The 12,408-nt window shown below is 36.2% G+C and overlaps 1 pseudogene; it reads left to right on the top strand.

Annotated features, from left to right (window-relative positions):
• The first annotated feature begins 10,490 nt into the window (after positions 1-10,490).
• LOC125397576 (large ribosomal subunit protein uL3 pseudogene) lies at positions 10,491-12,162 on the top strand (annotated as a pseudogene).
• Positions 12,163-12,408: the final 246 nt, after the last annotated feature.

The following is a 12,408-nucleotide window of genomic DNA, read 5'->3' as shown; positions in this document are numbered from 1 at the left end:
GTGTCCTAAGATATATTGTATCTATGGGACAACACCAGTCAGCATTCCTCAACCAGATCTAGGGTAATAAAACTCACAGAGGTCTGGGCAGTCTGCGCAGCAGGTCTACAAGAAACTGGGAATTACTATCACTGGATTCTCTTTCCTTACTTAGACTGCAGAATGATATCAGAGTGCCATGAACATATATTCACCAATATCTCTCTTATTCCTCTGGGTGAGCAACAAAAGCCATAATCACCTGAGTTGAAACTCCTCTGTTCCACACACATCACCAAATGTTCTGAAAGCCATCGAGTTTCATTTTCAACCGTTCTTAGAGAGGCATAAGAGTTGAGAAACAGACAATTGAGAAACAGACAATAGACAACAGGTAGAATTGGGAGGGCATTCAGTGAACACTATGATCTGCTCTAAATTTACTAAAGTTCTTATATACCCCAATCCAAAAGGAGGAGAAGGCAAAGGACTTCTTTACTACAATAGAAAGAATAGCGTAATTACATCTCAAAACAACAAGCAACCTTCTCTCCAACCCACTCACCTTCCATCCACTCCCGCCCCCATGCACACAATGTTGCCTCGCACTCTTGTCTACTTCCAATATCCAGGATGATAACTATATGATTTTCTTCAGGTTCACCTTCTTATTTAGCTTCTCTAGGGTCACAAATAACAGGCATAAAGACCTTTAATTATGGCTAGAATCCACTTATGAGTGAGTACATACCATATTCCTCTTTTTGGGTCTGGGTTACCTCGCTCAGTAAAGCATTTTTTATTTCCATCCATTTGCAAGCAAAATTCAAGATGTCATTGTTTTTCACCACTGAGTAAAACTCTAACGTATATATGTTCCACACCTTCTTTCTTTAACCATTCTTCTATTGAGGGGCACCTAGGTTGTTTCCAGTTTCTGGCTATTACAAATAGTGCTGCTATGAACATAGTTGAACAAATGCTTTTGTAGTATGATAGGGCATCTCTTGGGTATATTCCCAAGAGTGGAATTGCTGGGTCCTGAGGGAGGTTGACTCCCAGTTTTCTGAGAAATTGCCACACTGATTTCCACAGTGGCTGCACAAGTTTGAGGATTGGGGAAAGCTTGGGGGATTGGGATGAGGGGAGGGTGGAAGGATGGATATGGGGGCAGGGAAGTATGTATCTCAACTAAGGGAGCCATTTTAGGGTTTGCAAGAGACTTGATTCTAGAGGGGTTTCCAGGTCCCAGGAGAGGTCCCCAGATTGTTCCCTGGACAGCAGAGGAGTGGGTGCCTGAAATAGCCTTTGTCCATAACCATACTGATGAATATTTTGCATATCACCATAGAACCGTCATCTGGCGATGGATGGAGATAGAGATAGAGACCCACATTGGAACACTGGACTTAACTCCCTAGGTCCAAATGAGAAGCAGAAGGAGGGAGAACATGAGCAAGGAAGGCAGGACCAGAGGGAACCTTCACCCGATGATGAATGGAGATTGAGACAGAGACCCACATTGGAGCACTGGACTGAGACCCCAAGGTCCAAATGAGAAGCAAAAGGAGGGAGAACATGAACAAGAAAGGCAGGGCTGTGAGCAGTGCTTTCGCCCACTGATGCAAGGGGACTGATCTGATAAGAGTTCACCAAGGCCAGCTGGACTGGGACTGAACGACCACGTGATCAAACCGGATTCTTTGAATGTGGCTGGCACGGGGACTGTCTGAGAAGCCATTGATAATGGCACTGGGTCTTGTTTCCTCAGCATGCTCTGGCTTTTTGGGATCCTAGTCAGTTTGGATGCTCACCTTCATAGACCTGGAGGGAGGGGGGAGGAACTTGAACTTCCCTCAGGACAGGAAACCCTGACTGCTCTTAGGGCTGGAGAGGGAGGAGGAGAGGGAGTGGGGGGAATGGGAGGGTATTGGGAGGAGGGGCGGAAGTGGAAACTTTTATAAATTAATAAAAAAAATTAAAAAATTAAAAAAAAATAAAAATTAACAACAGTTTAAACAAAACAAACAAACAAAAACCAACAACAAGCAACCACACCTAAATGAAAACATCGTTTTGTCTATACAAGATATCCTGTAGCCAAACCATAGTTAAACATCCTGTTTTATAATCTTGAAGGAACAAGAATAGGTCTGAACGATGTCTGACCTTTAGTCAAGGTAGAACAGATTCACTTCTGGAGGCCTTCACAGCTTAGTCTTAAATAAAGCTATAATTTTGGTTGATTTTCATCCAAAAGACTACATTGGTGCTTTAAAATTCAACGGTAAATTTTACCATCTAAGCAGAACTACCCTGTTACCCTGTTTGACGTTGGGCGGATTAGCTGATAAAACGGGCTACACATCTGAAATTCCAAAGTAGTCCAACTGGGTTGGCTGTTTCTGTGGGTTATTCTGAGCTGAAAGTTACTATTGTCAGCCAGAGATGATACAGCACCACCCCTGAGTCTATCTCACAAGGCTGGAGTCTCACAGACCTGGATCAGGGACTATCAAGTATGAAAGGCATCTGTGAGTGCATGTGTTTTTCCTGTTGTAGATCTCGTAGGCTACAAATAAAACAAATGTCTTATGACTTCAAACTCATTGTTCGAAGAGGATGTTTGGATTATGCTCAGTGTGTTTAAAGGAAGAGTGGAAAAAAAAAACTGGAAAAGTGGTCATTTCTACCTATAAGTGTCTTGTAACTTTAGTCTCTCTATTGATTGCCTTCAATGAATTGAAGACATTTTCATCCATAGCTAATTAAAGTCAATGCATCTTTTGGGGCAGATCGATTATTTTCCCCAATTCTTCAGCTCCACCTAACATTTCTATTTTCATTAACATACAAAATAATCTGTATCTCTGTGATTTTCAAGGAGATAGAGCACTTGCTACAATTTCACCGAGCTCTATCATAGCCTTGCATCATTTCCCCTTGCCTCTGCTCTTTTTCATTGGTTTCCTTCTTTCAAATAAATCTGGGATACAGAGGGAAAATCCAGGCCTTCTACTGTCATTTGTCTTGCAGGTTTTATTAATCTCGCAGCCTTTGCTGTCTGTCATAACTTTCTCTTCTTTCCTGAAGAATTTAAGCATAGGATTTTCTTATCTATTGAAAATATTGTGATATTCCACATCACCATCAATTTTCCTTTAATTTTTTTATAAGACAGGATTTTTATAACACAAGGTCCTCTGGCTGAACTTACATATCTGAATCAACTCACAGCTGAGGATGGACGCATACTGCACCACACACAGCTTCTATTAAATATAATTTAATAAGGAAATCAGGAATAGTTTCATTAGAATAAATAAATACAGAAGATCTCCTCAGTTTTATTTTTCAACATAGAATTCTATTACATAGAGTTTAGGAAGTTCTGTGATATCTCATATTACACAAAATATCCTAAAAATTCCATTAAGACATATAGAATTCTAAATAATTCAAATATTTTGTGAGTAAGTATTTCAAGGGAATATAGAAACTTATGAATAACTAAAATGTTTTTGAAAAGAGATTTTAGCTATTTTTATGAAGTTAGTTCAATATAATGCAGAATGATAACACATCACACTATTATTCTTCCTAAAGGACAGTATGTTCTCCAAGGCAATCTCCATAAAATCACAGACTTCAGATTGCCTCTTGCTTTAGCCTCACTGTTACACATCACGACCTATATAGCAAAGTAAAACAGTATATCCTTATTTGTCACTCGCATTTTCAATATAATTCAATTCAATTATATTTACAGTTTGAGAATCCTAATACAGTTTCTTTTCTGTTAGAGGAAAATGTCATACCTGAGAATAATTTTGCAAAATAACTCTGGTAGGTTTCAGAACAAGTAATGTTTTCTAAAGAGTTTTATACTTTACTGCACCAGCTATTATAAACAATTTCTTTTCAAAATTTAAAGTCAGGAAAGAAAATTCCTCTATTCTACTAGCCTATGCACTCTGTTGCAACTGAGGGTTTTTTTAATTTTATATAATTAATACTTTCAAAGTAATTTCTATACAAAAACCTCTGGCAAAGCCTTTGTGAGGTCATAGAAATTATAGGGTTTCTACCCAAATATATTTCACTTTCAAAGAATTATGACTATATACCTAGTTATCTCAAGTTGCTGTAACTAAATATTCTAAGGAGAAGAAACAAAGAACACTTATATTTCACAGATAAGGTGGTTGGAAAGCACATAATCAAAGCATCAACAGATTAAATTTGTATTGTCACTATCTGTTCAAATATGAGTTGGTCATTTTTCTGTACTCTTATATAGGAGAGAAAGTGTGAGGAGATAGTCATTGTGAAGGAGTGTGGGAGGAAGAGAGAATGAGAGAGAAAGATTATACATCTTAGGGCCTTCTTTTCTTATGTGGACACGAATCTTAACCTATGAACTTTTTACTCCATAACTTATCCATGCCTTACTGCCTTCCTAAATCACCAATTCTGATTATTAGCATGTAGGAATTTAAGACATAAGGAGACACACTTTTTGAAAAAATAGACAATTCAATCTATAACAAATTCCAAAATGTTTTTCCAGCTATTAAAAGTATTAGACATCACTTGATATCTTTTCAAAGTTTAATATTCAATTGGTGAATTAAAACAGTTATACATATTAATGAAGTAACATGTTAGGTTTTGATATATTGTATATAGTCTACAAACTTTTAATCTTGTTAAACATATGTAGCCCAACATTAACATTTATTTATGATGAAAATTTTAATATTTTTTGCAGCATTGTGAAATATTCAGAACATTATAGTTATCTATGGTTACACCATTGTGCAATATCACACCAGGAATTCTTCTTTCTAAGTAATTTTTTATGTTCTTGTACACAATTATCACAAAGTAATTTTTACATTTAAATGACCCTTTTCCATAGACATCACAGAATCCAATTATCATATATAACCAAAATGGATCATATCCATATCATATCCACAAGTTCTCTCTACACACTTATGTTTATGGCTAAAAGAATCGTAGCATAGATGTTTTTTCTTGTGTATAGAATAATTTATAAATAGAAAAAGAGTGTTATCTGAAGTCTCCATGCTATACAGTCCATATTCATAATTGTTGTAGCCAAATTATAGTCATGTATTCACTGATCAATCATCCCCTTACCTATTCCATCCCGAATCCGTAACATGAGGTAGAGACTTCCATAACTGTCAGTGTCATATGATTAAGCATTATGGCATCTGCCTGTCTTTGGACAGTTACTAGACTTATTTAGCTTGTTATTGACACTGTCCCAATCTAATCTGGCAGAACAGACCTCTGACTAGTAACATCAAACAGGTATGTCATAATGGAATTCTCCACACTGCCAATGTCAATTCATTCCTGGAGTAGAAAAATGTCCACAATGTGATGGACTATATTATTCTGATGGAGGCCATTGAAACCAGTCACAGGTGAGAACAGTTTCCAGAATGTGTATGACTCCTTGGGATTACATGTTACCATATATGTAATCACTCTATTCCACAAATTTCTTCTCCTAGTAGGGATGATTATGAGAACTATTAAAATTTTCACAGGTGGTAGGTTTTATAAATCTGCTAACAAGCTCCAGGACTTCAAGACTGACTTATTTCTCTCCTCCAACCTCAGCAAGTGGATAATGTAATGTTTTGCTGTGTGCAGTTGAAACAGTGTCGGTAGAGGCAATCTTACAACTACCAGTGCTTAGTTGAGTCAAGTATGAGTCACAAGGCAACAAGAACTTGTACAGTATTAAGGAGATAATTCAGAATAAAACAGAAATCCATTCTGGTATTCACAAATTTCCTAGTGTAAAGGACACACACACACACACACACACACACACACACAGAGAGAGAGAGAGAGAGAGAGAGAGAGAGAGAGAGAGAGATATGTTGGGTATACATACTCACAAATTCACATAAAAAAATTGCCTAGAGATAAAAGTTTGTGATTAATTGAGGAACAGTTGATAGAGAGTTTTGCATGGCCATAAAAAGCCATGTTTAATTGGGTTTCTCTATTCAAGAATCTTGCACAGTCTTGGAGTGTAGTATGCTTCAAATGTGTTCTAATGCTGGCAGTGACACATGCCAAATCCCATATCTGACCCACATACCTGATATGCTAGCAAATTTAGAAGCCCTGTCAAGTCTTGTCTTTGTATAAAAAAATTGGGTTTTGTTACTACCTGGTACCAAATCCGCCCATAGCAGTCCTAGCTTTGAGCTCCAAGACAATGCCTTATAGTAGCTTACACTCTCTGCTCCTTTTTCTACTGTTAGAAGTACAGTAAAAGAAACAGAACCATTTTTCTATCGAATACATTTTCAGTATGTCAGTCACTTGATAGTGGCCTTGTGCTTTGCCTGGAGCTAAATTTCCCCACAACACCTCTGCACCTCTGGTGCTGAATAACAAATCTAAGGCCTTACTCTTCTTTCTCACAAACACTTGCCATGAAATGCATACTTGGATTCTACCTTATGACTTTGAGAGTTGAGCCAGGCTACTTTAGAGCTGAAGCCTTGTGGTAGGAAATCAGAGCACACATTCATACCCTTTTGCTTTTAAACTCTTGTACGTGTCGCAAGTCACACATTGAAGTGTGTGGCACATCTGTCAAGATCCAACCTTATGAGATTTGCATGTTCCAGGGTAGGAACATGATGATTAGAATTATTAAGCAAAAGGAACTGATTCGAGAGAAATAAAAGACAGAAACATGGAACAGCATCCAGAGGGAAATTCCAGTGAATACTGAACTCACCAATGTTTATTTTTTATATGCTTTTATTCTTCACTCCAGAAGAAGAGGGGGAGGCAACAGACATCATTAGCATGATATAAGGAATAAACACAGTGTACTCAGTCAAGTACTCTCATATTCTGTGACCTTTGGTCAAGGTGAAGCGGATCCACCTCTATACTCAAAATACTAATTAACCACACCCTAGATCGGGATTTCCTGTTTGTAGCCACACCTGTTGTCAGGAACTTTGAGAGAGCAAGAATAAGCTCAACCTTTCTGCCCTTTAGCCAAGGTGGAATAAGAATCACATCTGTGGGACCCCGCAACTAGAAAGTAATGAGGTTCATTATATTTTCACTTATGAGTATTAGATGTTTATTTTATCCTGATATTTTAGTGAGTGTTCACCCACAGAACCTATGCTAACTCAATAGTAGTTGATGCATACTTTTTCAGGAAGTATTTAGCTTGCAGTTCCTCACCCTTTTCTTGCTTGTATTCTAGCCCTCCAGTAAGCAGTATCACAGTCCTTCTGGCATAATGTGCTGTCATATTATAGACCATAAGGGATAGTAGTAAGCAATTGTTGTCTGTAATATTATAAATCACCTTTTATTTTGAAGATGATTGTTTCAGAGAATATATTATGGCAACTGAGAAATGATGAGCTCAGACCTTACCAAATTCCCTTCCAGTCTTCCAAATGCTTGGAACTGGGGTTGTGACTCAATTGTATCTTTCTTTCTTCATTCTTCAAAGAAAACTTTTTCTATGATATATTACACTCAGAAACTATGTCTTCCTTGACTGATTTCCTAACTACTTAGAAAACTAGCTTAAGTAAGAGTGTGTGTACTCCTTGTAGTTTATGTGGAGATGAACAGTCACTGTCGCTTCCGACAAAGCTTCACCTTGCCCACCTCGTCCAAGTAGTCATGCTATATAATATCAGTTTATTTTGAAATATATACTTAGTGGAGTTTAAAATAATTAATTTAAATAAAATTTTATTTCACAAAAAAATTCTTAAGTCAGTTTTAGTTAGTGAGCACATTGAAAATGAAAGGGAATAAGTTGATTTCATTTGAAAAGCAGTATCTTGCTGTGAACTTTTTTCATGTCTTCATGTCCTCATGAGACATATTTTTTTGTACTTTAGGTGTTTTATTAAATGGTTAATAAACCATTGCTTTTGAAGTGTTCATATGATATACTTATTCAAAGAATTAATTAATGGCCCAATTGAGTCAGTGCCTTACTATTTATAAAGTCGCAATTGATAAAATAAATTGAATGGATGAACCTAAGTTACATTATTTTATAAAATAATTACTTCAAGTTATGCACACACAATTGCCATGACTCATGTATCAAGACACACACACACACACGCTAATTTACATTTTAAACAACTGGTAACTTGGTGTGGACTGAGTGAGTGAGTGAGTGAGTGTGTGTGTGTGTGTGTGTGTGTGCATGTATTGACATATGAACCTAGGGAATTGTGTATGTTAAGTTGGAACTGAGTTACATTGTTATATCTTGAATGAGTATTTACATATATAGAAAATTTAGAGTTACATATTTTATGATTATATGTCAGCAATGTTAAAAAATTTAAATAGTTCTTATACTAAAATACTTATAAATTTTTACTCATGTGTTTAAAATGAAGAGGATCAATTTTGCTGTTAATTATAGAGATATAGACAAATATTTTATATCACTGTTTGAAATTAGAAAAAAATAAATATTTAATTAATGACAGAAAACATTCACAATTTAGTTTTTCATTGATAGTCTATCATATCAACACATCTTTTGTCAACTTTTACAAATTCTTTCCCTCTTTTAATGTTGCTAAGTTTTTTCTACTTAGCATAACTGAAGTATTATTCAGTTGTCAGTATTTGGCTATGATGTAGGTCAGAAATACTGTAGACTGCAAATCAATAAAGTGGAATAACAGAAAATCATGAGTAACTAAATTTCTGTTTTTAGATAAGCCCTTTAAACTAGCCTACTTATACTTAATGAACAGTCATCTATTGATTAAGTTCGTACTAAGAAACATAGCTAATCAATGAGCATATAACTTCCTGTTAGATATTATGTATTCCTAATTTTAAGGAATTTTGATTGAAAATAATTTTACAATGGCAATACATTACTTCAGCAATAAGCAGTATACTAGGAATATAAGTACAAGTGTTGAATTATTTAATATAGAATAATAATTTACATTTTATTTCAAAACATGGAGTGAGTCTTAAGATTTGAATTTTCAAAGGTTCTCATTCCTCTGTATTACATTTCTGCTTGTCATGATTTTTGTGGGCACAGTCCTGAAAATTCATCATGTTCCTAAACTGCATGCCCATAAGTCATATATTTTTCCTGTAGTTGTGATGAAATACCCTGGCAACACACTGAAGGAAGAAAGGATTTATTTTGACTCAGAGGGAAGTCCTACCAATTGTAATGGAGAAGTTACAGACTCAGATGCCTAAGCAGCTGGTCACATGGCATTTGTGATGATGACTATGTTTCCTTCTCTTCCATCTTCTTGTCTAGGTCCCAGATAAGTGCACAATGCTGCACTCATTTCTAGTGGGCATTCCCACTGTAGTAATTCACACAGGTGTGGCTGGAAACCTTTATGCCCCAATTTGATTTAGATTTATTTTGTTCATTTCCACAAACTAATGATCACAATGTATCTATGTGTTTATACCAATTTATATGTGTCATTCTGTAAATAAAAGCTTCATTTGTACTAATGAAGATTTAGCTAATTATGGATTCATTCATGTGCAGTAGAATAATTTAAATTTAGTATAGTAGATAGTATGATTAAGAAAAACATAACACAATTTCTATTGCAGAAACTGAAAGAAAATTTTCTTTTCTGTAAATTGTCAAATTCTACACAGCCAAATAAAGATCCTGAATTTTCCTAAACATCCTTCAACTTTTTTTTACTTTGTACATATATGTGTGTTTGTGTCTGAGTCATTTAAAATTGTACTTCATACAGTATATTCTAATTATGTTTCCCCTTACCATACTCTTTCTGTTTCCTCCCTGCCTTCCTTCTCATAGTGATTCAAACCCTCTCTCCCTCTAGTTACAAAAGAAAAAAAATGGCATTTAAAAATAGTAATAAAATTAAATGACTCAAAAATAAATGAATCCGAAAATGACAAAACAACCACACAGGAAAAAGAGACAAAAAAAAAGCACATTGACAGAGACACATGGGTTTGCTAACACAGAAACGAATCAATAAGAACCTGGAAGCCACAATATATACTCATAAGAACTGTGAGGTAGAAAAAATAAATAAACAAACAAACAAATAAATACCTTGAGCTAACATTTTGAGGCAAAGGATCTCCAAATAATTCAGTGAATATTTTTTATGATCTTCCATGCCATTATTTTTATACTATTCAAGAATTTTAAACCTTATCACGATAACTCTCTCTGCTATTCTCATATAAGGCTACAATAAAAACTAGTTGCAAATTTTTGGATGAATTCAGCTGATCATTATAAGGTTAAAAAGACATTGTCAAAAATAGTGCACACTGCCTAAATATAAGATGTCAGAAAACAATTAAATACACAGAATGAAAGAAAACATGATACTCAGGTTCAGAGATATTCTCAGTAAAACAGGAATCAGTAAAACTATGGAGAAATTAATTCACTTAGAAACGTTAATTGAATGAATATCCCCTCTGGTGGTCTAAGACGTTTTGGAGAAAGAAAGCTGAAGATCTGCCGTGATTGCAAATTAGTTCAGCAGCATGAAAGCAGTACCATTCCTCTATCACACATGTTACAAGGGACCATCTCAATTAAAAGTGAGGTTTCAAAGGAAAATACCCTTGGGATATTGAAAACAAGCCCAATGAAATGATTATTAAGCATATAAATCATGAGACTGATGATTTTAGTAGTAACTTTGAATACTACCGGAGAATCTTAACTGAAGCTGGGAAAAACTAATGTAGCAATGCACCCATTATATAACAATAAAAATCTACAACAAGCAAAGGACTTAATATCCAGCTTCTGATCTTTAGCATAAATATATTACATCAAAAATTATGGGAGAAAACATTAATATTTTCAATGATGTACATCAGAATTTTCATGTGTATTCAATTATAAATAAGGTTAACATGCTCTATTGACAGAATGTGAAGGCAAAAAGTCTCACAGGAAATTCTCTGCTCCCAGGCATGGGTTCTTGAGCTTCTTGCCTCAGAAACTTAGCAGCCAGCATTGTGGGAAAGTGAAAAGTTTTCCCAAGAGTGACTCTTCCAAACCTCTTCACTTCACCTCCTTTACAGGCTGCAAGACTTGCATGACTCACATCACACGGAAAGTTGGTAGACCAGAATCCAAAGCGAAAAAGAAGGAAGTTGTGGAGGTTGTAACCATTGTTGAAACCCCACTCACAATAGCTGTAGACATCATGGGATATGGTGAAATCACATGAAACCTTTAATACAGTATTTACTGAGCACAACAGTGATGAGAGTAAAATGTGTTTCTGCAAGAACTGGCACAAATTTAAAAAGTAGGTTTTCAGCAAGTCCTGGAAGAAAGGGCAGGATGACATTGGTAAGAAACAGCTAAAGAACTTTAGTGGCATGAAGAAGTACTGCCAAGTCATCTGGATAATTGCCCACACTCAGATGCATCTGCTTCCTCTTTGCCAGAAGAAGGCACACTTGATGGCGATCCAGGTGACTTGGGACACTCGCTGAGAAGCTAGACTGGACTCCAGAAAGGAGGGAGCTGCAGGTTCCTGTGAATCAGATGTTTAAATAGGATGACAAAATTGATGTCATGGGGTGACAAAGGACAACAGCTACAAAGAGGTCACCAATTGATGACTTACAAAGAAATGTCCCTGTAAGATTGCCTGTACTGAAGCCTGGCACTAGACCTGAGTGGCCTTCCTTCCCTCTGACTCCAGCTGGGCAGAAAGGCTGCCATCATTAAACAGAGATTAACACATTTAAAAGATTGGCCAAGGCTGCCTCAGTAAGGATGGCCAGCTGATCAAGAACAATTCATCTATTGACTATGACCTGTCTGAGAAGAACCCAATCATTGGGTAGCTTGGCCCATTATGATGAGGTGACCAATTACTTTTTCACGTTCATAGGCTGTATGGTGGGAACTAATAAGCAAGGAATCTCTCTCTGCAAGTCCTTATTGGTGCAGACCAATGTGTTCTGGAGATGACTGACCTGAAATTGCTTGATATCTCCTCCAACGTTGTTTGTTTCCACACCATGGAGAAGGAGAAAGCATTCATGGGACCACTCAAGAAAGACCTCATTGCCAAGGAAGAAGGTGCTTAATGCCAGCAACACTTTGCACAGCTGGTGAGTTCTCAATAAAAGTTTTTGCAGTGGGGGAAAAATAAGGCTAAAATAGAGAATATTGAAACAAATTGAGTGTGTTAAAATAGCCTTAATACACTAAACCTGAGTATGAGTTCTGTGTTTTGGAGTGCAATCAGTGAAAACAATTTCACATAGTAAAAATGTAGTTGACGTGAACTAAAAGAAAATTTGACTTGTTGCATATATCTTAGAAAATCTCAATTTTCATTTGAGTACAAG

This window comes from Myodes glareolus, chromosome 15 (genome assembly GCF_982192425.1).
Source record: "Myodes glareolus chromosome 15, mMyoGla1.1, whole genome shotgun sequence".
Lineage (NCBI taxonomy): Eukaryota > Metazoa > Chordata > Mammalia > Rodentia > Cricetidae > Myodes > Myodes glareolus.
Note: the sequence above shows the minus strand (reverse complement) of the source record. Positions and strands in the feature narration are given on the sequence as shown.